Below are 27,166 nucleotides of genomic sequence, written 5' to 3'. Positions count from 1 at the left end.
GGAGGCCACATGAGCACGGAGCAGAGACAGGACGATGTGGCCACCGGCACAGGGCCGCCTGGAACCCCAGGAGTGGAAGAGGCAGGAAGTGTCCTCCCCCAGAGCCTCCGGAGCTTGGCCCTGCCCACACCTTGATGTTGGATTTGGCCTCTAGTCATGGGTTGGGGTGGGGGGGAGATCACATGGTTGTCCTAAGCCAGCAGCGACAGCAGCCCCAGGAAGGGACAGCTGTCTCACCGAATGCGTGCCTGTCCTCCAAGCTGTGGCTGTGAGTGGCCCAGTAATGTGTAGTGGTGGATTGAATAGGCACCAAGGAAGATGTCCAAGCTTTGGCCGGTCGCTGCACCACTTGGTGTCTCTCTACGTCGTGATGGAGGATGGAAGACACAAGTCAATACGGAGTCAGGAAGAAAACCATGTCCAAGGGCCTGGGTGGGGCCGGCATGGAGAGGGAGGTGACAGGTGCGTTGCCTTCAGAGGGAGGTAAGGAGGAGGGTGGAGAGGACTCAGCGAGGGGCTAGGGGAGGGATGGAGGGCTTTGTCTGGGGGAGCGTGTGAGTGGGGACACCTGGTGGGAACCGGTGCCTCTGCCCAGCGTGTGGCCCTCTGCTCTCCCTGCCAAGGCCCCTTTGGGACCTGGGTTTGGGTGCATGCAACCCACAGCACTTGTCACCCCTAACTCCATAGCTACCTGCCCCTCTTCATGGATGTGGCGCCCTCTAAAATACATCAGGGATGTTATTTTAAACCTCCCTTCTAGCCAATGGGTTATAACCAGCTTACAGTGTAGTTTTGTTCGCTCAGACAGTCGCGGTACTGCTTTTCCTGGTTATTCTGTGATTCGAAGTGAGTGGACTGGTCATGGCTTTGGGGTCTCAGTCAGCTTCTCCTTGACCCAATAACCCTGTAGTGGGAGGCCATGATGCCATTCCCCAAGGTCACACACTGTCCAGGTGGTGGGCCTGATGCTCGACTCCAGGCCTCTGACTCCAGAACCCACTATCCTCACCACTGTCCTGGTGTTTCTCCAACTGGGGTCTCCAGCACCCCACCAGGGTTTCCAGAAAGCCAACACTATCTTCACAATTACAACAAGACACTGGTTTCCCTTTCTCTGTGTCCTTCATGAGTGAATGGTGGAACTTTCTGGAAGCTACATGATGGGTGGTATTGGCACATAGTGACAATGACAGAAGCTGATGAGAATCCAGCTGTCCCCCATTACGCCCTTTTTACCAGGGTTTGGGTGGAGAGGAGGAGGAGGCAGTGACTTAAAAAAAAAGCATCATGTGTAAGCCCATGACACGTCATGTTATTTATTTTTTATTTTATCATTTATTTTTTATTTTTTCAGTGTTAAGCTTTTATTATCCCTGCTTGTAAAATTTAGTTTTATTTCTCCCACCATACATTGAGCTATAACTGACTTATAACATTTATAAGTTTCATAGTGTGGCAGGGTGATCTGATACGTGGATACCTTGTGAAATAATCGCCACAATGAATTTACTTCTTGCACATTTTCTTCATTGCGATGAGAACTGAGAACGGTTCAGATCTACTCTCTGCAACTTTCCAACACACAGCACGGCATCGTGAGCGATTGCCACCGTGCTGTGGGTCACATCCCCAGGACTTGTGGGTCTTGTAAATGGAAACCTGCGCTTTTGACCACCTTACTGATGTTTTCTTAAACGAACTTGTAAACAAATATTCCAAAACTTGGCCAGCGCCCATTTCTGCTATCCTATTACACGTGGACCCACATACACAAAAGGGTTCGGGACCCTTGATAGTGGCCAGGGGGTGATGCTATGGGCACCATGTGATTGGGGACCAGTCTTCCCTTTTTTAAAAAGATTTATTTATTTATTCATGAGACACACACACAAACACACACACACACACACACACACACACACAGAGGCAGAGACACAGGCAGAGGAGAAGCAGGCTCCCTGCAGGGAGCCCGATGTGGGACTCGATCCTGGATCCCAGGATCACGCTCTAAGTCGAAGGCAGATGTTCAATTGCTGAGCTACCCAGGCATCCCCCAGTCTTCACTTCTTGGGGTCACAGTGCTCAGGTCCCTTGGTAGAAATGATGTCCCAATAATAGTGAAACATAAGTTTTCTGTCTTGAAACCTTCCTTTATTCAAAATAAACTCCAGACCAATACAGCAGTGCCCCCTCCACGACTATTTCTGGAGGGTCGTGAAGGGTCTCAGACGTGGTCAGGAATCCTTTGGGTCTTGGCTAGCTTTCAGGTGCTCTCACCAACCCCTGCTGCACTGTGGTGCGCCACCATCGCTTATAATCCAGGAGAGACCAGCAAGGCCACTGCCCACCTCTGCCCAGAGGGCTCCACCTGTATCCCGAGAAACACAACTGATCAGATGAGTGTCTGTGTGTAAAGAGGTTTGTGTGAAGGACTTAACTCACATGCTTGTGGGCCCTGGTGAGTCCAGAATGTATAGGGCCGGCAAGGCAAGATCTCCAAGTTACTGTCGTAAGGGGATTCCTTCCTTCTCAGGAAACCTCAGTCTTTATACTCTTAGAGCCTTCGCCTGATTGGATGAGGCCCACCCACATTATGGAAGGTGATCAGTTTTACTTGAAGTCAAGTGATTTAAATGTTGATCACATTTACAAAATACCTTCACAGCAATGTCTAGACCAAGGTTTGACCAAACAGATGCTGGGTACTATGGCCCACTCCCCTTCCAGGTCACTCTGACATGGGTCTGGTATCCCTCAGCAGGGTGGTCTGGACCATAAGATGATACAGGGTTTACTGGGACTGAGCTTTTTGCCCATATATTCCATCTGCCCCCTTTTCTCTTGGGTGGTTGGGTCAGGAGGATAGGGTGGTGGACCCTGACTTTGGCCGTGCAGAGCAGACCCTGTCCCGCCAGGATGGCTGCTTCTCAGGGCCCCCAAGCCTCCTTGAAGATGGGGAGAAACACCGACATGGGTCCAGATCAATTTTGCAAGAGGTCCCTGAACATCATGCCTATTGGAAATAAGCAGATGCCCGGAGGAGGTGTTGGGCACACGGGAGAGGTAGTTCTCTGGAAGCTGCCCTGTGTCCTCCAGAAAGAGGAGAATAAGAAGAACCATACAGAGCAGAGGGACTGGGGGGACACAGAATCCAGTTGGACGGCAGCAGATCACAAATAACAAGGGGACCATGAAGGAGAGATGCCCGCGGGGCGGACACCCTGAGGGCTGGGGAAAGTCGGGTCAGATGGTGGGCACATGGTCACTTTTGCTTCCTGTTTGTGACACTCCCCCGGGTAAATTTTGTTTGTTTTCTTAAAATTTAAAAACATCCATTGTTTTTCTGGGTGGTTTTGCACTTTGACTTCGGAGCACTGCGTCTTGCCCTGACTGGCTGGTTCCTGGTCTACACATCACGGGGGAGACGGGCCAGGGGTGTTGAGACTCAGCTGGAGGCCTGCATGGTTCCTGCCAGGTCCTCTCCCATGGTTGCCCTGACCCCCTGACTGGACCCCAGGCCATCAGGGAACATCTTGGGGGAAGGAGAGTGAGACAGAGCCTGGGGGGCAGGAGTGCTTGATTGCTGCAGAGAGTGGGACCCTCTTTCCATAACTCAGCTGTGCTCAGCTGAGCTGGGCGTGTGCCAGGCCTGGACCTACTCCCCATCTTGGCTTTTGGGGGACGGGCTCCAGGCATACATGCTTCTAAAGGGTTTGTAGCTCGAGCAGCAAGGGCAGGAGGGGTCCGGCTGGGAAGCCTGAGCATTCCCTCCTCTGCTGCTCTGTCCTGCCCCCCCCCCCCCCCCCCCCCCCCCCCCCCCCCCCCCGCTCCAATGCCCCCGCCCAGGTCGTGGAGTTTGCAGACACTTGGAGTTTGCAGAGACATGAATTTGCACTTAATTGCTCCGAAGCATCAATCAGTGAGCTGGCAGGATCCCTTCATTCAGGGGCATAGCACAGTCCCGCAACCTCCACCCCAACTGCCTGCCACCGCCACCCCCTCGGGAGGCACCGGCTCTGGGCCTGGGAAGTGCCTGTTTTGCTTCCTCCACAGGAGACTGTTTGGAGGAGGGGCTCCCACACCAATGGGCTAGTTCGGAAGTGCTGCTACAGCTCTGCTTTGCCTGGAGGTGGCGTTCTAGCACCGTCCATGAGGCCACAGGCTACCTTTAAGGAGGTTTAGGGAGATTTGCAGCACTTTGTTGAGATCTCATGCTCAGCCAGGGCAGCTGCCTTCCTGAGACCACCTGCCACGCCGCAGGTGGTCACTGTGGGCTCATCCCCACAGCTGTCATGCACCCCACTTTACAGATGAGGCACAGAGCTGGGGATACATAGCTGGCAAGTGGGGGGCGGGGTTGGAGGGCTGCCCCTATGTCTGTGCATCCTCAAAGGAAGGCTGGCCCCTGGGCCAGTGATGTTGTGAGGACCCTTGTGAAACCCACCCCGCTGATTGTCCCGGGACTGTGACGATTTTCTTGCCATCAGCTGCTGGGCTGGGCTGGTCTCCCTCGGACGCTGTCAACCGTGTGGAGCCAGAGCGTTTCCCTCTTTGCCCAGAGCTGGGAGCTCAAGATGTTGTTGTGGGAAAAACAGTTGAGTGTCAAACCATTCAGCTTTGGTTTTTGATCTGGCCTGCCCTCGGAGAAGCTGGCAGATGCATCCCAGCCAGCGCAGGGCTGGATGAGGTCCAGCCGGATGAGGTGACATGAGGTCAGGGTCGTGGGACCCACAGGGCGGTGGGCTGGGCAGGGATGTGGGAAGGTGGCAACCAGGATGAACGTGAATTGCACCCACGTGTGAAAGCATCGGGGGCCTGGGGCCCATGGTGTTGCTGGGTCTGCACAGGGCAGGTCTTGGGGCGAGCTTTTGGTCTGAGAGGGGCTGCAGGGCCGGAGCCGCCGTGAGGACAAGGCTTGGTGGGGAGCACCTTGCAGAGGGTGGTCTCGGGCTGGGCAGGTACATGGTGGTCAGCGTGCTCCTCATCCCAACAGGCCACCCCATGGCAGCAGCTGGCTGGGACCAGGGGGTCGACTCACTCTGGGGTTGGGAGGCTCGGCTGTGCCCTGAGGGGGCAGAGGCTGCTGCCTGGTGGCGAGGTGCCCCGTGTGACTGGCCAGAGCACAGGACAGCAGTGAGGGCGGCTGACAGTTACAGACGAAGCTGTTTGGGGCCAGGATTGTAGTTGGGCTTCCTGGACTTCTTGCTGGTGTGGTGGGCCTGCCTTCCTGCACCCCTGATGCCCGGGGCAGCGGGCGGCTGCCTCGGTGACTGTGGACGGCGACAGAGGGGCTGACAGTCCCTGAATCGCCCGTGGCCTACATGTCTGTTTGGATGTTTGTCTCCAGCATTTTATCACATTCAATGTAATTGAAATCTTGCCACTTGCAGCAACGTGGACGGTCTTTGGGGGCATGAGGCTGAGCGGAACAGGCCAGATGGAGATGAACCCGCGTGACCACCTTCCACGGGGCTGGGAAGTAAACCCGCCGACACCGAGAGAAGCTGCTGCTCGCCAGGGCTGGGGGCCGCGGTGAAGTTGCTCGGGAGGTCCCAACTCCCAGTTATGAGGTAAATAAAGGGGAAAAATCTTGCGAGTTTGTATTTGAAAGGTCAAATGATGCGGGAGGTTTAGAGGGAAAGCAAGACTTGGCCTCGCCCTCCCTCAGCCCTGGGCCCCATGCAGAAGATCTCTCTCTGTCTCTGTCTCTCTGCCTCTGTCTCTTTGTCCCTGTCTGTCTCTCTGACTCTGGCTCTGTCTGTCCTCTATCTGGATCTCCCTACCCCCACCCCTGAGGTCCAGGCTTAGACAGGACGAGTCCTCCTGAGGCCAATCTGTGTGTGTGTGGACAGCTATGCTCTCCCTGGGTCCTCACTGGGTCATCCCTCAGTGAATGTCTGTGTTCTGATCCCCTCTTGTTGTGAGGACCCTGGTCACACTGGATCAGGGCCACCTTGGTGACCCCATGTCACCTCTAGCACCTCTGTAAAGGCCTGATCTCCAGCCGTGGTCCCATTCTGAGGTCCAGGGTGTAGGACTCTGACTTATGAATTTGGGGGACACTGTACTTTGAACATCCCTCCTCTTGTGGTAAATTTCCTTCCTGGCTAATTCCCAGAAAGCCACACCAGCACCAGCTCTGAGGGTCTCTAGATCCTGCATTGGTGTAGAACCTGCCCTGACTTTCCGGGTGCCTCTCCAGGGAGGTCTCACCAGAGTCCCAGGGATGGGTGGATCGGCTAATCTGGCCCGAGTTATTCGCCCCTGTTTCTGGGGCTGGGGACCTCCCTATCACAGGGGGAGCAGGCTGGCACACCCACGCAGGTTCCCAGGTGCCAAGCAGCAGCATCAGGATGCAGGCAGTTGGCTCAGGAGAAGCAGGGCCGGGGCCAGTGGCCAGAACCACGGGGGCAGGAACCCCACCTCTCTGCAGCTACAGAGTGAAGACGGGGATGTGGGTGGATGGTATACTCATCTCTGAAGCCCTGGCACCCAGTTGGGACCCTCAGAGAATCAGGCCAGTGCCATGGGCATGGTCGGCTATGGGAGAGGCCGGGTTAGCTGCTCCGTGGGTGTCCCGGAGCCTGGCGACCTCCCGGGCCTCTGAGCTGGCCTCTGCATGCGGCCTTCCTGTGACGAAGGGTGGGTGGCTGGGGAGGGGGCACAGGGGTCAGGTGGGACGTCGGCTGGGGTGGGGGTGACGGCAGGGTCTCGGCAGGGCCAGGAGGGGACGCTTGTTCCCACCGCTGTTTTCCGGGTGACCTCCTCTTGCACTTTCTACATCCTGTGAGAAGGCCCCTTGCCTAGGTTCTCATGTAAACATGTACGGCTATAAATTCTCTTCAAGTCTCTGCTACTTTGGGGCCTGTCTCCCTGGTTTTGATACAGAATCTTTTCTAAATGTTGTCTAATTGCTGGAATTACTTCTTTAATCTATGCATTATGGGGAGATATGCCTTTAAATTTCCAGAAACGTGGGGCTTTTCCAGCTATCTTTTTGATGTTGGTCTTCAAAAGTCCTGCAGGGGATGGAGAACATTCCCTGCGGCTGTGCTGAGATTAGGCTCATCGTGAGTAAGTGGACAGCTGTCCGGGCTTACGGATGCCCGTTCTTCAACCACGGGGTGCAGAGTCTGTCCACACCCAGAGTCTTTAACCTTTTAGTTGTGTGCTTCAAACTTGCCGGCCTTCCTGGCCATTTTGAATCCGGCCAGGACTGAGAGAGATGTGCTGACCGTTCCCCCCTTAGGCATGCACTCACTGAATCCCCCCGACACTCTCGGCAGCCTCCCGCCTCAGGGCCTTTGGCTGGCTGGGCAAGAAAGCACTGCCCGGGGGACGGGACGGCTCACTGCTTTGCTGTGTCCTGGTTGACAGATGGACACCTTCCCCAGGAGGTCCACCCTTTAACACAGGCCACCTTCCCTCTGGGAAGTCCTTTCTACTTCCCTGTTTTATTGTCCTCCTTGGAACACTCTCTGTCACTCAGTGGTCCCACTTGCTCTCATCCATCCCTCACCATAGAGGGTCACTCAGTGGTCCCATTTGCTTTTGTCTGTCCCTCCCCATAAAGGGTCACTCAGTGGTCCCGCTTGGTTTTGACTGTCCCTCCACAGAGAGGGTCACTCAGTGGTCCCGCTTGCTTTCATCCGTCCCTCCCCATAGAGGGTCAGCTGCCCAGACTGAGATTGTTGTGTGTTTTCTTCCCATCTGCGTCACTGCTCCCAGCCGGTGCCAGAACAAAGCAGATGCCTGTCAGGGCTGCTCAGAAGGACGGATTCTCCTCGGCTTTACTGTGCTGTGTGTGTGTGTTTCTACAGATCCTGTTTTCAACCCAGAAATCTCAGTGTTAGCATTTCTCATAAACACTCAAAAATTCTCCCACATTATCTCTTCGAACGTTGACCCCCCCGCCCCTCGCTCCCTCTGCCCCCTCCGGCAGCCCGGTGGCCTGCGGGTCCCTATGTGTCTGTATTCCCGTGTGGAAGGAGAGATAACCTATCGGTGTTTACACACCCCGGCACCCACTCTCTTTTCATCTGGCCGAGCCAGACCCGGCAAGTTGTGAAATTCAGTTAGTGTAGTTCTTGTTTGTAGAATTTCCGCGTTCGCTGTCCCGGGTGCGTGGCCGTGTTTGTGGGTTCTCCTCTGCTCCCCTTCCAGAGGCTCTGGTATTTCTTTAGAGATTTCCGCAGCACCTCTTCTGTGCCATGTGTGCTCCTTGCAGAGACTGGGGCCTTTGCTGGGTGGGCTCTCCCACCAGTGGCTGCTTCCTCTCCCACCAGGCCTGTGTGTGCGGTTTGTGATTTGTGATTTGGGCTCCCGGGAACTTCGTCTGTGGGGTCCATTGACATCTCCTTGCAGGTGACTTTCCTTCTGGGTTGTTTGCTTGCATCCTTGCTCACCTGGCGCGTCCCAGCCTGGGCTGCCTTGACAAGATGTCCCATGTGCCTCCAGTTTTCAGGGGATGCTTGGCAGGGCCAGCCTCGAGGCTGATCTCCCGCCACACCCCTGGCCAGCACTGGTCCCCGCGGCTTCCCTTGGCCAGGCCTGTGAAGGGCCAGCGGCACTCGTTCACCTTCCCCTGTGGATCCGAAAGTCCCTCAGGCCTGGGCACTGAGGAGCCGCCTGGTGACCTTCCAAAAATCATAATGTGATCTAGCAGGTGTTTCTTGTGGGAGGGCTGTGGTTGGCGTCTTGTCGGCCTGTCTTACCCAGCAGGCTGCGTACAAGTGGAACTCAGCAGAACATTTGGAAATGTGCATGTTGTGGAGTTGACGGCTCCGGCCATGGTGCTGTTGGGTCTGCTGCCCTCAGAGCAGGCCTGGGGCCGGGCCCGGGGGCTCCAATTGTGCAGCCTGCCCCCCAGCATTGGCCTGCCTTGCCCGATGAGCCCATAACAGTGAGCTCCTGGGAGGACAGTTCTTGCACATCAAAGTCCAGAGCCTGGGGCCTCAGAGTGGGGCCTTTTGTGGAAATAAGGCTGTGGCAGCCACGGCTCTGGGTCAGGGAGCCCCTGACCCAACAGGACTGGTGTCCTTATTGTGAGTGGACATCAAGACACAGAGAGATGACCCTGTGAGGACCCAGGGAGAGCATGGCTGTCCAAACACAAGCTGAGAAGCTTCAGGGGGACCCTGCCTCCCCACACCTGGACCTCGGGCTTTGGCCTCCAGGACCAGGGGACAGTGAGCATCTGTGGTTCAAGCCAGGGTTTGTGGTGCTTTGTTAAGGCCACCTGAGCAAACTCATACAGTAGGGAACACAGTGGAGCTAGGGGTGTTGGTCCCACAAGTACAGGAGTGGAATTATGTAAAAGTTGTACATGTTTTTAATCATGTAGAAGCTGAAACAAAGACTCACAGAGTAAACTTCTGGGAGGTACAGATTGTATTTATTTAGAGATCCAGACTGAACACTTGTCAAAGGGGGAATCCCAGCAACTGAGCAAAGAACCTGAACCATTGACAGAGAAGGAAGGGAAGGGCTTGGAGACCCCGTTCCCTCAGGGAGGACCCCAGGGCACTGATGCCTCAGTGTCTTCCAGCTAGAGATTAGTGGCCATCCCAGTTCAGACAGCCTAGGTGGGTTGGGGAAGGAGGGACGTGGGGAAGCTAGGAGTGGGCAGGGGTGAGGAGAGGGTTGGCAAGGGTCCAGGTCAGAGGGCATCCAGCTCAGGATCTTCCCTGTGAGCTCTCTGGAGGCACCAAGTGGCTTGGTGAGCTCAGGAATGGTGGCAGAGGGGACAGGGCCCTGGGGTTGTTCATGATTTGAGTCCTGAGGTCTGGCCACGAGGCTGCAGCAGTCCAGAGGACAATAGACCTAGGGTTGTACACCAGGAGCTCAGGACACACTGGCCATTCCAGGAGAGCTCAGATCTGCAGGAGCCAGAGCTCTGCTTTCTGGGTCTAGGATGCAGCACTTGTCACTGCCTAGGGGAGAGACGGGGGTACAAGGGCCACCTGAGGCCTGTGGCCAGCATCTCACACCTTGCACTGGCAGCAAACGGGGACACAGCAGCAGGACTGGGAGCAGCAGGGTTTGCAGCAGCTGGACTGGCAGCAGCAGGGTTTGCAGCAACAGGACTGGGAGCAACAGGGTTTGCAGCAGCAGGACTGGGAGCAGCAGGGTTTGCAGCAGCAGGGCTCACAGCAGCAGGACTGGGAGCAACAGGGTTTGCAGCAGCAGGACTGGGAGCAACAGGGTTTGCAGCAGCAGGACTGGGAGCAGCAGGGTTTGCAGCAGCAGGACTGAGAGCAGCCACAGGAGCCACAGCCTCCCTTAGAGCCTCCGCAGGACCCACAGCCCCCCTTGGAGCCCCCGCAGGACCCACAGCCCCCCTTGGAGCCCCCACAGGACCCACAGCCCCCCTTGGAGCCCCCACAGGACCCACAGCCCCCCTTGGAGCCCCCACAGGACCCACAGCTGGAGCAGGGACAGGCTGGCACACAGCAGCACACGGGCTTGCAGCAGCAGACAGGCACACAGCAGCTGGAGCCACAGCCCCCGGAGCAGCCACAGCAGGTCATGGTTCTGGTGGGTGGAGGGTGGAGCAGGTCAGAGAAGCAGGTGCAAGGGGAGGGGTTCAGGTGTGGAGCCTGCTGGGCTGGGCCCCCCCTCTATATACCTGCCCAAGGTGTTTATACTCAAGACATGATTACTTCCTTTTATGTGTTTACACTATTTCTTATGGACAAGTGTTATTTTTAAACTCTGCAATCCCATGAACTCCTAAGAGCTCAAGCCAGGTCAACTTTCTTTGGCTCCTAAATCTGGCTCCTTCCTCATGAGTATTTTTCTTTGTAAACAGAGACCGAGCTCCTTCCTCAGGAGAGGAGGTCAGTGGTGGGTGGGCTGGGGGGCTGCCATCCGTGGCTTTTCCACTTCTGCTCATTGATAAGGATCCTCCATCCCCCTGACTCTGGGTGCTGGTGTTTATACTCCTGCTTAAAAATCAGTTGCTGCTCATTTTTGTAAACATAAGTGTCAAGTTGAAGGACAAGACTCTTTGCAGCCACACGGCCCCAAATGGTCAGCACAGATATTTTGTTAAATTGGTAAAACAAAATCTTGAAGTGCTTAGTTTTCATGCACCACCCATAATTCCTCTCTCTTACTCAATCAGCTCCCCAGGCCCCATCTGGCCAGCCCCCAGCACCAGCCACACCCAGAGTTCTCTTCAGGAGGCCCAGTTCACAAATTCCTGCTAGGGCACCCATGCTTTGTAAAAACCCCACACATCCGCTAACATAATTCAAATTCATTGTCTTTGAAGTCTATGCCAGTTTACCAAGTGGGTGGGCCACCATTTGATTAGCCATCCTCTCTGGCAGACTTCCATTGTCTAGAAAATTAATTTAATTTTTTTTATCAAGTTAACATTCACATCCAGTGAAATGCACATATTCCAAGTCCACAGCATTGACTTTTGCTCAGCGTGTGGTGGTGCCACCACTGCACACCTGGACAGACGTCTCTGGCCTTCCAGAAGGTTCCCTCTTCTCTGCCCACTCCTGGTGTTCAGTGTCGGGTGCTGTCCCCTCTCTGCGCATGTGTCCTCGTGCAGAGAACAGGCCCTCGTCCTGACCTTGATTTGCATTGCTCTGGTGACTAACGTTGTCTACCCTCTTTTCAGGTGCTTGTTGGTGACACACACATCCTTCTTGGGAAAATGTTCAAATTTTCTGTCCCTTTTTATTGTGTTTTTCTCTTGTCTCTTAGTGATTGATTTGTTGGAGCTCTTCATAGATGGTGGCTACATGAAGGGCTAGGGATGTATGTGTTATGTACAACTATATATAATTATATGTATTATCTTAACAGCGTCCTTGGAGAGGGAGACGTTTAACATCTGGCTTGAAGTGAGCCTGTTGCTCTGACCTCTCTGAAAACTCGGATTTTCTTCTTGGAGCGACAGAGGTATTTTTATGCGTATTTCTATGGTGGGCTTTGGACTGATTTTTGTTCACCATGAGAGGCCAGAGTTCATCTTCAGAGCGATTGTGTAGGTATAGACCAGACTGCAAGAGGAGAGGCCTCACGAGGGCGGGATGTGCCAGGTTGGGAGGTAGTGCACCATCAGGCAGGTGAGCTGCTCTACTGGGAAGAGAGATTAGATGTGTCAGCTCCTCTGTGACTATTTTTTCTTTTCTTTTCTTTCTTTTCTCTTCTTTTCTTTTCTTTCTCCTTTCCTTTCCTTTCCTTTCCTTTCCTTTCCTTTCCTTTCCTTTCCTTTCCTTTCCTTTCCTTTCCTTTCCTTCGATTTTATTTATTTATTTGAGAAAGAGGGAGAGCCAGAGAGAGAGCAGGAGTGGAGGGGAGAGGCAGAGGGAGAAGCAGACTCCCCAATGAGCAGGGAGCCTGATGTGGGACTTGATCCTAGGACCTAGGATCATGACCTGAGCTGAAGGCAGATGCTTCACCGACTGAGCCACCAGGGGTCCCTCATCTGTGACTGTTTTCAGGACATGATGGCCCTTCCTGGTTCCTGGGGATGTAGGGTCTGGGGTGCTGGCGTAATGAGGACCAGCCTTGACTGGACCTGGGGTCTGGGCTAGGAAGTGGGCTGGATGCTGAACAAGGGTCTTGGTTGTTGAGGAAATTTCTGAGTGGTGGAGGAGCCACTCCTGAAAGCAGGGGGTGATGCAGGGATGGAGCCAGGGCAGCTGCCACCAACTGCCATTGGTTCTGCTTTGGAGGCCCATGTGGGCTCTGATGGGTACCACCTTCACCGCCACCACTGACCATGTAGGGCGCTTTCTGTGCACCAGTCACTCAGTTGTGCTCTTTGGAAACGGTGCCTTTGGGAGTCAGAGGATCCCCATTGTAGCTTCTTATTTGGGGAAAACTGTAGGTTCCCAGCCTGTGGACTCACCAAGGGACACCATCAAGGCCAGATATGTTTTAATCTGAATTTTAACCATTCGTGGCTGCTCAGGACCTTCTAAGGATTATCAGTGAGCAGCTGGGGTCGAGAATTCTGTAGTTCCTCACATTTCTGGGCTGATCCCACCCCTGTCCTTCTGGCCTGCACAGAGGCCTGTTCTTTGAGTTCACCTCTTTCTCATAATGCTCTGCAAAATGTGGCCACAGTGTACTACGTAGAGGCAGCCCTGAGTTTCCTGAGTTTCCCCCCCAGAGATACATGATCTGGGACTGTGATACCAAACCCATAATAGCCATCTTTCCAGCCTCTGAAAACAATTTCCTTTCCACTCCCGCCCTGGCCACTGAACCAAGGCCACCACTCTCTGCTTTCGTTATATTACCTTTCTGGGTCAAGCAGGATGGGTCAACCAATTATGCTGCTGAGCTAGCTGCCCCCACGGTTCAGTGCTTATTTCGGGCTCGTGCTACACGCCACCGCAGGCCAGCTCCCGGCTCACTGCACTTCCTCCCTTGGGACTCAGGCTGGAGCAGCCGCCGCGCTGGGAATGCTAGTGGTCTGGAGGAAGGAAAAGCGTACGTGGGAAACTGCACTGGGGTCTCTGCTCACGGGCTCATGCAAATCACATGGTCACGTCCAGCTGCCGGGGGACCTCGGGGGCCACTTGCCACCTGCCATCTGACCCTGTCCCCAGGAAAGGAGGAACAAGGGGGCCTGTAAATAGCCTGGATTCAGTGTTCCGTGTGGCAGCCCTGTCAGCACTTTAGATGGTTTTAGCTAATGATCTTAAGCCTGTCTTCTCAACTCACTTATGCATTTAAAGCTAGAAGTTTCCACTACGCCCGACTGGGTTGTGTTCAGTAAATTTAATAGGTAATGATTCACCATCATCACCTACACCCGTCCTTTTGCTGGGGTTACAAAGCGGTGGGTTTCTAATTCTGCGGTTCCTCACTGATGGGCTGGGGTACGTCCTCTCGCCATCTGCTTGCCATACGGTGGAGTTTGTGTATTGAAAACAGGAAAAAGCACGATTCTTTTCCTTATCTCCTCTTGTTCAGAATAACGAATTGATTCCCAACATCCTCCAAGGGCAACTGAAGGCCTTGCATATTTTTCCCAGCTTCACTGAGGGGTGGTTGATAAATGAGGAATGCATAAACTTAGTCTGCACCATGTGATGTTTTGATGCCTGTACACACTGTGATTACCACCATCTAGGTAACAATCCAGCACCTCGCACACTGACCCGTCCCCCCACTTTTCTGTAGTGAGAACATTTAGGATCTGCTCCTTTTGCCACTTTCAAGTGTACACCACACTATAGTCGACTATAGTCCCCGTGGTGTGCCTTACATCCTGGGAACAGTTTGCCCTACAATGGGAAGTTGGTACCCCTTGACCGACATCTCCTCCCCTTCCCCCAGCCCACCCCGTGGCTGCCACCATTCTGTAATTTATTACTGTGAGTTCCATGCTGTTAGATCCCATCTATAAGTGAGATTATGCAGTATTTGTCCTTCTGGGTCTGGCTCATTTCACTGAGCATAATGTCCTCCAGCTTCATCCATGTTGTCACAAATGGCAGGATTTCCTTCTTTTTAAATATTGTGTAATGGTTCATTGTATATCTAAACTATACCTTCTTTATCCATTCATCTGTTGACAGACACTGAGGTTGCTTCCATATCTCGACCATTGTGAAGAACGCTGTAGTCACCATGGGGGTGCATGCATCCCTTCAAGCTAGTGACTTCATTTCCTTTGGGTAAATACCCAGAAGTGCAATTACTAGATCATAGGGTAGCTCTATTTTTAACTTTTTGAGGACCTCCATACTGTTTTCCAGAGTGGCTGCACCAGCTTGCATTCCCACTAACCGTGCGCAAGGTTCCCCTTTCTCCGCATCCTCACCAGTGCCTGTTGTTTCTTGCCTTTTTGGTACCAGCCATTCTGACAGGTGTGAGGCGGTATCTCACTGTGGTTTTGGTTTGCAGTTCCCTGATGAGTGAGGTTGAGCACTTTTTCATGTACTCATTGGCCATTTGTATGTTTTCTTTGGAAAAATGTCTATCTATTTGGGCCCTTTGCCTATTTTTTAATAGAGTTATTTGTTTTTTGGCAATTGAGTTATATGAGTTCCTTATATGTTTTGGATATTAACCCCTTATCAGATAATATGGTTTACAAATATTCTCTCCCATCCTGTAGGTTGCGTGTTCACTCTGTTGATTGTTTTTTGTTTTGGTTTTCGTTTTTTTTTTGTTTGTTTTTTGTTTTTCCCCTGTGCAGAATCTATTTAGTTTGATGTGGCCCCACTGTTTATTTTGCTTTTGTTTTCTGTGAAAGCAATCTGTCTTGGATTTTCCTTTGCTGGGAGATTTTAATTCAGTCTCCTGACTGGTTATTGGTCTGTTCATGTTCATATTCTTTCTTTCTTTCTTTCTTTCTTTCTTTCTTTCTTTCTTTCTTTCTTCCTTTCTTCCTTCCTTTTCCTTCCTTCCTTCCTTCCTTCCTTCCTTCCTTCCTTCCTTCCTCCCTTCCTCCCTCCCTCCCTCTTTTCCTTCCTTCCTTCGAAGGAGAGTACACATGAGCAGGGATGGTGGGAAGGGCAGAGAGAGAGAGAGAATCTCAAGCTGACTCCCCACCTACTGCAGAGCCTGACATGGGGGCTTGATCTCACAACCTTGAGACCATGACCTGAGCCAAAATCAAGAGTCAGATGCTTAAAACCGACTGGGCCACCCAGGTTCCCCCAGATTTTCTATTTCTTAATGATTCAGTCTTGGTCGGTTGTATGTTTCTAGGAATTCATTCCTTTCTTCTAGGTTGTTGTGGTATGATAAAAAATATATATATGGTCTTTGTCTCCGGTTTCTGGTAAGAAGCTCCTAAAAACCTTAGGACTTCCTGAGAGGTAAGAATGTCTTTTGTCACTTATTAGAAGTCTCTTTTGAGCACACCTGAGTGAATGCTGATGAGGTGACTCAGGGTGGGGCCCCTAGATAGCCCCAGGGTGGGGCTAGTCTCCAGAAAGACCTTAGAACTTTCAGCCCCACCCACCTGCCTCTGGAAAGGGGAGAGGGTGCCCTACAGATTAGGTTCTATAAAAACTCTTAAACATCAAGACTTGAGGAGATTTCAGGTTAGTGAACATGGGGAGGTTTGGGAGAGGGTGGTATGCTCGACAGCATGGAAACTGCGCCCTTTCCCCGAACCTTGCTTCCTACATCTCTTCCATCTGCCTGTACCTGAGTTTATCCTTTTATAATCCACCCTTAATCTAGTATATGTGACATGTTTCTTTGAGTTCTGTGAGCAACTCCAGCAAATCTAGTCAAACCCAAGGAAGGTTGTTGGAACCTTAGATCTCTCACTGGTTGGTTAGAAGCACAGGTGACTCTGGGCTTGCGATTGGCATCAGAAGTTGTTGAGGGGGGGTGTTCCCATGGGACTGTGCCCTTCACCTGTGAGATCTGATGCTAGTGCCAGGTGGATCATGTCAGAACAGGTTTAAGTGAACTTTGTGGGACACTCAGTCTGTGACTGCAGAGAACTGGAGGGGTTTTGGTGGTGTTGAAAAAACACACGCTGGAGGGCTCTGATCTGTTGGTGTGTAATTGCTCACGGTAATCTCTTAGGATAAATTGTGTTTTTGTGGAATCTGATATAATGTCCCCTCTTTCATTTCGGGTTTTATTTGAGTCTAAATTAATCTAGTTAAGGTTTTGTCAACTTTCTTTTTATCTTTTCCAGAGCCTAACTCAGTTTCACAGATCTTTTTAGTTGTTTTTCTATAGTCTCTTTCATTTATTTCCACCCTGAACTTTATTATTTACTTCATTCTACTAACCTTGGGCTTGGTTTGCTCTTTTGTTCCCTAGTTCCTTGAGATGTAACATTAGTTGTTTATTTGACATCTTTCTTTTTTCTTAATCTAGGTATTTGTCATGTAAACTTCTGCCTTAGTCTGTTGAGCTGCTGTCGCAAAATATCACAGCCTGGGTGGCTCTTAAACAACAGAGCTTATTTGTTATAGTGGTGGGACGGAGTCCAAGATCATGGTGCTAGCAGATTGGGTGTGATGGATGGTGAGGGCCCCCCTCCTGGCTCATAGATGATGCCTCCACCTGTGTTCTCCCTGTGGGAGAAGGCGCTGGGGAGCTCGGTGATGTCTCTTGGAAGAACACCAATCCCATTCAGGAGGGCTCCACTCTGATGACCTGGGCCCCTCCCAGAGGTCCGACCTATTAAAACCATCATCTTTGGGAATTAAGATTTTTAATATGAATTTTGAGAGGATGGAAACATTCAAGCCATGGCAAGTAACCTCTTATGCTGGATCCCATATACTTTGGTATGACGTGCTTCCATTTTCTTTTGTCTCCAGATATATTTTTTTAAAGATTCTACTTATTTATTCTGAGAGACACAGAGAGAGAGGCAGAGACACAGGCAGAGAGAGAAGCAGGCTCTCTGCAGGGAGCCCGATGCAGGACTCGATCCCAGGACCCCAGGATCACTCTCTGAGCTGAAGGCAGATGCTCAACGACCCAGGTGCCCCTCAAGATATTTTTTGGTGCTTCTTTTGATTTCCTCTTTGACTCAGTGGTTGTTCAGGAGTGTGTTGCTCACTTTCCATGTACATGTGAATGTTTCCATTTTCTTCCCATGACTGTCCTCTACTTTCCTGCCATTGGCTGTCAGAGAAAATGCTCCATACAATTTCATTCCTCCTGTGTTCAAGATCTGTTTTGTAACCTAACATGTGATCTATCCTGAAGAATGTCCCATGTCACTTGAGAAGCATGTGTTTGCTGTTCTGTAGGTGTCTGTTAGGTCCATTTGCTGTAAAACAGTTCAAGCTCAGTGATGTTCTGTGCGAGTGATCTGTCCATTGATGAAAGGGGGCACTGAGGTTCCCTGCTACTCTTGTGTCTGTCACTACTTTCTGATCTGTTACTATTTGCTCCATACATTTAGGTGCTGTGACGCTGGGTGGGTAAATATTCGTAATTGTTATAGCCTCCTTGTCATCTTCTTTGTCATTTATTATTATTATTATTTTAATTTATTTATTTATTCATGAGAGAAAGAGAGAGAGAGAGAGAGAGAGAGAGAGAGAGAGAGAGAGAGTCCCCTGATGTGGGACTCAATCCCGGGATTCCAAGATCATGCCCTGAGCCAAAGGCAGATGCTCAACCGCTGAGCCACCCAGGCATCCCTCCTCTTTGTCATTAATAATGACCTTCCTTGTGTCTTGTTACCATTTTGACCTGAGTCTCTTTTCTCTGATGGGAGTACAGCTTCCCCGACTCTCTTGCTTTCCATTTGCTGGAAATATCTTTTTCCATCCATTTACTTTCAGCCTATGTGTGATCTGGAAGCTGAAGTGAATCCCTTGTAGGCAGCATAGAGTTGGGTCTTTTTTGTTTTTTTCTTTAAATCTAGTAACTCTGTGTCTTTTGAAGAATTTAATCCATTTATGCTTAAAGTAATTATTGATAGGTAAGAACTTACTATTGTCATCTAATTAATTATTTCCTGACCATTTTGTAGTTCCTTTGTTCCTTTCTTGCTGTCTTCCTCTGGGATTTGATAATTTTCTGTAATGATATACTTTGAACCTCTTTATTTTGTGTATATCTACTGTAAGGTTTTTCTTGTGTGGTTACCTCATGGTACCATGTACCCTGGTTACATGAAACACCTTATAGTTATGACACTATGCATTTTGCATATTATTTGTATTATTATTTGTGCATTTGTGCTCATAGATTTAAGCATACTTTTAAGGGATCCCTGGGTGGCGCAGCGGTTTGGCGCCTGCCTTTGGCCCAGGGCGCGATCCTGGAGACTCGGGATCGAATCCCACGTCAGGCTCCCGGTGCATGGAGCCTGCTTCTCCCTCTGCCTATGTCTCTGCCTCTCTCTCTCTCTCACTGTGTGCCTATCATAAATAAATAAAATAAAAATTAAGCATACTTTAAAAAAAATATTTTATTTATTTATTCATGAGAGACAGAGAGAGAGAGAGAGAGGCAGAGACACAGGCAGAGGGAGAAGCAGGCTCCATGCAGGGGAGTCCATTGTGGGACTCAATTCCGGGACTCCAGGATCACGCCCTGAGCCAAAGGCAGACGCTCAAGCTCAACCACTGAGCCATCCAGGCATCCCACTGATTTAAGCATACTTGATGCGTATCAGTCCTTTTGTTTTTTGTTTTTTGTTTTTAAAGATTTATTTACTTATTTGAGAGAGAGAAAGAGAGAGAGAGAGAAGGAGAGAGAGAGAGGAAGAGAGCAGAAGGAGGAGGAGGGAGAGGGAGAATCTGAAGCAGACTCCTTGCCCAGTACAAAGCCCAATGCAGGGCTCCATCTCATGACCCTGAGATCATGACCTGAGCTGAAACCAAGAGTTGTATGCTTGAGCCACCCAGGTGCCCCTGTATCAGTCCATTTAAACATTTGGTGTTCACATTACCCAAATTTATCTACTGGAGATCTCTTTGAATTTGACACCCTGCTTCTTTTCATGACCTGAGGAGTCTTTGTTATCTCCTTGCTTTCTGGGATAATGAGATGTCCAGATTCATCTCGGTTCATTTCCAATCCCATTTCTGCAGAGAACTGAGGTTCCACTTATGTACAAGAGATGATATTTAACAACAACAGGCTTGGCACAAGGAGTGCTCACAGCTACCAGGTTGGCCATTTTTCTAGGTCTTTCAGTGAAATAGAAAACTAATTTTTTTCAAAAGATAGCTTACATTGTAATTTCATAGTGACATCTTTAATTCAAATTCAGCACTGTAGAGTTTTTAGTCAGTTTCATCAACCCCACACCCACAACCATATTTCTGGTACCAACCTAATTTGCTCTCCCCTGGGACACTCAAACTGTCTGAGTGATAATACCAAGCTGCCACCAATAAAACGATTACTGAAAACAGCTTAAGATTTCTGTTTTTGTGTTTTTGTACGCTGAGGGCATATCACACCAGGAGATTACTGTGTTTTCAAATGACTTGAAATAACTCATCTCTATTAATACTGCCTTTTAAGAATTTTGAAAGAATGTGGTTGGAGGTCTCAAAATAACAAGGGAGGCCTCAGAGTATGATTTCCCAAGGCCCTCAGTCTGGGAAATAGCCACTGTTTTTCTTTTTCTTGACAATCCCTTATGTATTATGCAGATTGGAACAGATAGGTTAAGGGCTGGGACGCGGATACAGAAGGTGAACTCCCTTCCTTAGGCCAGTGTGTGAGTTTCCTGTGGCAAGAGGCTGGTTGTACCACGGTCCTCAAATGTGGATGATGAGTGGCAATGTCTGGTTCCCAGGCCCCAGCCACTTGACTAAGACAGAGATTCAGCTCTGCCTGTGGTCGGAGAAGGAGGGAGGTGGCACAGGCCTGGGACAAGAGAAGGGACAGTCTAGAGCCCCAGACTGTCCCACACTGTGAGGCTTCTGTTGGCCTGGCCTTGGGGACTGTCCTGTCTCCATCACATCAATGGCTGGTAAGATGTGAGGAAGAGAGTGTCCTGAGGATAGAAAAGACAGGCCACAGAGGAGATGTGAGGCCAGGCTGACTGCCAGCCTATCCTGGGGGTGGGGTGTTAGCACCCCCCAAAAACAGATCCATCAACCTCCTCAAGTGTGGAATAGGATGAGAATGAGAACAGTAGTGACCATAGTGGAAGTAATGACCAATGATAGAAACACACAAGCCATGGGTTTCAATTTGTCAACATGATGTTTTTATTCATTTGTAACATAAGATTGAAGATAAATCAGAGTGTTTGACATGCAAAGCAGCTCCAAGGAAGTCTCTTTAACCACAACTTTGTTCCCAGTGGAACACCAACACTAACATCCTCTTGGAGTGAAAACAGGACTTCAGCTGGAGCCCATGCCTGTCAGTGGACCAATCAGGGTGAGGTCAGGGGAGAGGAGGGACATGCAGGCAGAAGGTGACTTGGGAATGGATTTGTCAGGAGACAGTGAACATTAGAATGGCTTTTCCTCAGGAACTAGAAACCAAATCTGGCTTCTTTCTACAAGGGTGATGGCCCCCAAGATGTGATTTGGAACTTATCAATGAAGCACAGGACATAGCTGGGGAAACCTGGATCAGCAGGAGTCACAGCCTCAGACCTTGCACTGGCAGCAGATGGGGGCACAACAGCTGGACTGGGAGCAGCAGGGTTTGCAGCAGCAGGACTGGGAGCAGCAAGGCTTACAGCAGCTGGACTCACAGCAGCAGGGTTTGCAGCAGCAGGACTGACAGCAGCAGGGTTTGCAGCAGCAGGACTGGGAGCAGCAGGGTTTGCAGCAGCAGGACTGGGAGCAGCAGGGTTTGCAGCAGCTGGACTCACAGCAGCAGGGTTTGCAGCAGCAGGACTGGGAGCAGCAGGGTTTGCAGCAGCAGGACTGGGAGCAGCAGGGTTTGCAGCAGCTGGACTCACAGCAGCAGGGTTTGCAGCAGCAGGACTGGGAGCAGCAGGGTTTGCAGCAGCAGGACTGGGAGCAGCAGGGTTTGCAGCAGCTGGACTGGCAGCAGCAGGGTTTGCAGCAGCTGGACTGGCAGCAGGATGACCCACAGCCTCCCTTGGAGCCCCCACAGGACCCACAGCCCCCCTTGGAGCCCCCACAGGACCCACAGCCCCCCTTGGAGCCCCCGCAGGACCCACAGCCCCCCTTGGAGCCCCCACAGCTAGAGCAGGGACAGGCTGGCACACAGCAGCACATGGGCTTGCAGCAGCAGACAGGCACACAGCAGCTGGAGCCACAGCCCCCAGAGCAGCCACAGCAGGTCATGGTTCTGGTGGGTGGAGGGTGGAGCAGGTCAGAGAAGCAGGTACAGAGGGGAGATGTTCAGGTGTGGAGCCTCCTGGGCCGGGGCCCCTTATATACCTGCCCGGGGTCAGGTGAGATGCTGGGCACACGGTCATTTCCTGGTTCCTGTTTGTGCCACTTCCCCAGGGAAATCACATCCACTTGTTTGTCTTCAATCTTACAATAACCTCAGCGCTCTCACAGTTCTGTGCTTCTATAGCCCATGATTTCCTCTCACGTGTTCTCTGAAAACAAGAAAGCTTCTGTGTCCGTTGAAGGCGATGGGAGCAGGGTCCTTGGCTTTGAAGCCGTGTTCATCTTTGCTACCTGTGTTAGTTTTCTGTGGCTCCCAGAACAGATGGCCACAAAGGCAGTAGACGTTGATTGTCCCCCCCTTCTGCTGGAAGTCCACGGTGGAGTCAGCAGGGCCGTGCCCTCCCTGACGGCTCTGGGGGAGGATCCCTCTTGCCTCCTCCAGCTCCTGGGACCGCCAGCATTCTTGATGCTCCTGGCCTCCAGCTGGTGCCCAACTCTGACTTCATGTGGCCTTTCTCCCTGTGTGTCTGCACCTCACCTCTCCTCCTCTTTTCTCTTACAAGGACACCAGCCATTGAATTGGGACCTACCTCAACTTGACTCCACCTGGGAAGACCTGATTTCCAAATAAGGTCGTATTCTGCAGTTCCAGGAAGACACTGTTCAACCCACTGCACTGCCTCATCACATTCCTGATGTGATTCCTGATGCTGCCCTGGCTGTGAAAGCCCAGAAAGTGTACTAGAAGGCAAGGTGGGATGGAGTCCTGGGAAATACTCTGGACCAGTCAGTCCCATCGTGCCTGTCACCTCTGGGAAGAACAGGACTCAAGGTCAGGACAGGATTCAGGATCAGGATAGGACTCAGGATTAGAATAGGACTTAGGATCAGGATAGGACTCAGGGTCAGGACAGTCCAGGATTAGAATAGGGTTCCCGATCAGGACAGGACTCAGGTAATGAGCTGGGATTCCCCTTCTAGGCTTCTAGGATCCTGGGGTATCTTCACTCAGTTGGGCAAATTTTTTAGGGGAGGCTCCTAAAATGTTCCAGCTGAACCATAAACACAGCAGTGGACTCTGCCCTTTGGGATGAGAAACTTCTCAATAAACAGCTTTATTAAATAGCATGCATCCCTGAAATAGGTGTATTTCTGTAGTATGCATACAATCTATCTGGTCACATATTGCATATTTGCTAATTTTTTTCACATTTTTGAGGCTGAAACACAAATATGTTTTAATATGCTTTTCCGTGATCCATGTTGGAGACCATACTTGTAGGCCCATGCTTATGATTCATATACCCCTCTTTGAAATTCAAGTGAGAAACTCCTTAGACAAGTCTATATATATGTGCATTTATAAACATAGAATTTTGCATAAAATTTGCAAGAATTCATAAGGTCCTGATGCCCATCCGTGGTCTGTAGCTCCAGATTAGACACCCATTGATTTGTAACATAGGATTTAAGATAAATAAAAAAAAAAGAGGATTTAAGATAAATCAGAGTGTTTGACATGCAAAGCAGAGGAGAAGGAGGAGAGGCTCCAAGGGAGAGGAGGCTCCAAGGGAGAGGAGGCATTTCCCCCAGATAATTACTGTGGGCTTCCCATGAAGCTTGCAGATTGATCACATGAGTTTTTGTGCCTCTCTCACAATAAGAGGAAAGCAAAGGTGCTGGGGCAATATTGTGTCAGTTGGTGAAGTGCTAAGTGACTTAGCAGAGCAAGGAAAGGTAGTCTGAAGCCCTAGGGCAGGGCTGCAGATGAAAATACCAACATAGTGATTCACTTGGAAGGAACTGATGGTGTGTGATTTGGAGGAGAGGTCATAAAAGGCACGTAGTCTCTCTCTCGTCACTACCCTTGCTGGTGGGGGGAGTCAGATGCCATGTCACAGCCTACAGAGAGTCCCATATGGTGAGGAACTGAGGCCAACAGCAGTGTTTTTTGTTTTTTTGTTTTGTTTTGTTTTTATTTTTTTGTTTTTTTTTTTTTTGCCATCTTGGAAATGGCTCCTTCAACCCCACTCAAACCTTCAGATGATGCAGCCCCAGCCAATGCCTTGCTGAGAAGGTCAGAGGAGATCCAGAGCCAGGGCCACCCAGGAAAATGTAGAGCTTGAAAGAAAAGAATGAAAACAGGGCAAACATTCAAATAGAGGTGCTAGAAAAAGCACAGAATGAAACCAAAATAAGAAAAAAGTAGAACAAATATGACAGATAAGTAACAGTCAACTCTGCATCTCTGAAAAAATTAATAAGACAAATATCCATAAAACTGAGCCACAGAAGAGGAAGTAAAATGCAGATGAAATATAACTGGGCAAGATTAAATAATCCACAAGTAACAGATTTTACAAAAAGGAATTTGGGGAGCAAATTTGCTGGTAAGTTGAAATCTAAAAGAAATGGGTACATTTCTGAAAAAAAAAAAAAAAGAAAACCCATCACATGGCAAACTTCACATGAAAGGATATTGAAAACTTGAACAGATTGGTAACCATCAAAGACAGTGAAAATTATTACCAGAAATTTAAGCCCCATAGACCCCAGACCCAGACAGCTTTATGGACGAGTTCTAATAGACCTTCCACCCCTCTTCGAATGTTGGGAATAAAATAGAAGGGAAGGGATGCCCGGGTGGCTCAGCGGTTTGGCGCCACCTTCGGCCCAGGGCGTGATCCTGGAGACCCAGGATCGAGTCCCACGTTGGGCTCCCTGCATGGAGCCTGCTTCTCCCTCTGCCTGTGTCTGTGCCTCTGTCTTTCTCTCATGAATAAATAAATAAAATCTTTAAAAAAATGGAAGGGAAGCTGAGCAGGATCTCTCATGAAGCTATTATAACTTTCATTTCAAAAATCAGGCAAGCACTCTAAAACAATAGAAAATTTGTAGATCCACACAATTTCTAAATCCAATATTAGAACAATCAGGTAGATTATTGAAAATAGCCAGTCATAGTCAAGGAGGGTTTATTCTAGGAAGACTAGGGTGGCTCACCATCAGAAAATATATCCTCATAACTCTTTGCTACGGGGCTCAGAGGAGAAAAGAATTTACGCGATCATCTCAGCAGGTGTAACAAAAGGGCCAATGAACAACTTATGACTTTTCTGCCGAAAATGGAGAGACAGAAGGATCTTCTTTAACAATTTGATAAAACCTGCCTGTCCAAACCCCACACCAAATGCAACACTTAGTGAAGGAAGTTCAGATAGGTTCCTTCTAAATTTATATGTAAGATGAAGATATGGCCCATCAAGACTATGGGAAAAAGACAAACCGGTGATTGGCAGATGATGTGGCCGTCTCTAACAGCAACCAGAATGGACAGAGAGAAAATTAGAATAAGAGGGCTGAGCTAGGCTGCAGAACTCCTGCCCAGCGCTCACAGGGCAAGAGTATTCTTCCTCAGGAGGTAGGAAGTGAGGGGACGGGCACAGGAATGACAAAAGTGCCAGCCACCCGGGAGTGCTCCTGATCCAGACCTGCCCTTCTCCATGTAAACCCTTCCGTGACAATGACATAGCAATGGAAAGGAGAGTCTCGTTCTCTCCAAAGTGATCTGGGAAGCCTCTACAATTCCAACAATCTCAGGATGTTACAGGAAAATCATTGCTATTTCTTGAATTATGTGGAAGAAGCAGGTCTCACGGATCGCGAGGAAGGGAGAGTCCGCTCACTGCCTCCGCGAAATGGCAAGGCAGGGCAGAGGTGGGCAGGCCAAGGGACAGGGCATGGCCGGCACCTGGCCCCCGATAGAGAGCATCCTGACTGGGTGATGATAGTTGTAGGTCACACACGCGGCCTCTCCTGTGTGTCAGGAGACGCTCTCAGGGCTTGCTATATGGTGCCGCCGCCGTTAACCCCGCCAGCAGACCTCTGACATGGGGCCTGGCACTGATTTCCTTTCCAGGGGACTAGACCCAGGTGCCCCCTCAGCCCGCACACTTAGGACATGGCCAGGTCGCCACGTAGGACGACGCTTACAGTGTCATGGGTAGGCCAGTTGGGAGCCCTGATGGTGTCCAAAACCGAGAGAATAAGCAGAATGAGGCATGTGCTGATGCTGGCAAACCGCATATCAGAGAAAACACGTGTTGGATTTATGGTAAAGAAATGTGGCTTAATTTAAAAAATGCAATACTCAGCAAGAGAAGGCACTGACGTAGATCTGTCGCCGGCATCCACGTCAGTTGAAAAATAAGAATGTAAAAACTACACCATATATTTTTTTCAGGATGTGCCCACATGCATCGATATATCTGAGGTGCATGAGAGGGGTCTTTTTTTTTAGGGGATGGAGGGGATGTGGGAAAACCAAGAGGGGCTTTAGCCCCACCTCGTCAGAGGGGCAGGATGGTAGCAAACAACCGGAAAGTTAAACGAGAAACAGTTTTCAAAGGAACTTGTGATCCCAGATGACTCTAATCCCCTTGCTCACTTGGAAGATAGAAGAAGAATCAGAGCAGGGGAGGAAGATCCTGTAGTTCATAATTCTACACTCGAGGATTACAGTTAAATTCTCTGTGGCGGCCGTGACTTGTATAATTGCTCCACGTTAATCCTCATCTTGTGGGACTCCGCGCTCACCCCCAGTGCTTATCCGTGCCGCCCTTCATTCCCTGGAGCCGATCCCAGGGGGATGGTTTCCAGTACCGTTTGATCAAGGCGCCCGGGGGTGCCATGGGCTCAGACATGTTTGGGACTGCCTGCCTGTTCTCTTTTGCTTACATGATGTTTTGTAGAGATACACACACCATCCTAGGGTCATGCTTCCTTTTTATCAGGCGTTTGGAGATATTGCTCCAATATGTTTGGGCTTGGGATGTTATGGCAGGACATCTGGAAGCAGCCAGACGTCGGCACCCGCCCCACCACATGCCACAGAGGGCTGGGAATTCGCTGTTGGGGCAACATTTTGGGTGGAGGGTTAATCTTTGGAATTCTGTAACTTAATAATCATATGTCTTACTCTGGAGCATTCTGTGTCCATTTTTTTTTCCCCAGAACATGTCACTCCTTTTTTCCCCCCCAAAGATTTATTTATTTACCTTAGAGAGAGAGAGTGGGGAGGGGGATGCAGAGAGAATCCCAAGCACACTCCCTGATGAGCATGGAGCCCCCGAGGGGCTCGATCTCACGACCCTGAGATCATGACCCGAGACGAAATCGAGAGTCTGACGCTCAATCGACCGAGTCACTCAGGCGCCCCAACACGTCACTCTTTCAGATTAAACTTTCAGATCTTCCTCGGGCCATGGAGGGTTTCCTGTATTTTTAGCCTAGTTCAGCTCCACTGACCGAGGTCTTCACCACTTTTCAGGGGGCTAGGTCACCCAGCCCCCCGTGTCCGTCAGCCCCTCTCCCTGTGTTTCCACCCACACTGGGAACTTCCCACACCT

The 27,166-nt window shown here is 50.5% G+C and overlaps 2 long non-coding RNA genes across 2 annotated transcripts; one reads left to right on the top strand and one right to left on the bottom strand.

Moving 5' to 3' along the window:
- LOC140599041 (uncharacterized) lies at positions 1-22,884 on the top strand. The gene is made up of 4 exons (XR_012001696.1): positions 1-462; positions 5,391-5,570; positions 11,824-11,919; positions 22,322-22,884. It is a non-coding gene; the product is annotated as an uncharacterized lncRNA (long non-coding RNA).
- LOC140598897 (uncharacterized) lies at positions 9,376-10,560 on the bottom strand. The gene is made up of 2 exons (XR_012001443.1): positions 10,424-10,560; positions 9,376-9,932 (listed from the first exon to the last, which is right to left on the bottom strand). It is a non-coding gene; the product is annotated as an uncharacterized lncRNA (long non-coding RNA).
- Positions 22,885-27,166: the final 4,282 nt, after the last annotated feature.

The sequence above is a fragment of the Vulpes vulpes genome, chromosome 5, assembly GCF_048418805.1.
Source record: "Vulpes vulpes isolate BD-2025 chromosome 5, VulVul3, whole genome shotgun sequence".
NCBI classification, from domain to species: Eukaryota; Metazoa; Chordata; class Mammalia; order Carnivora; family Canidae; genus Vulpes; species Vulpes vulpes.
This window is presented reverse-complemented; position numbering and strand designations above follow the sequence as displayed.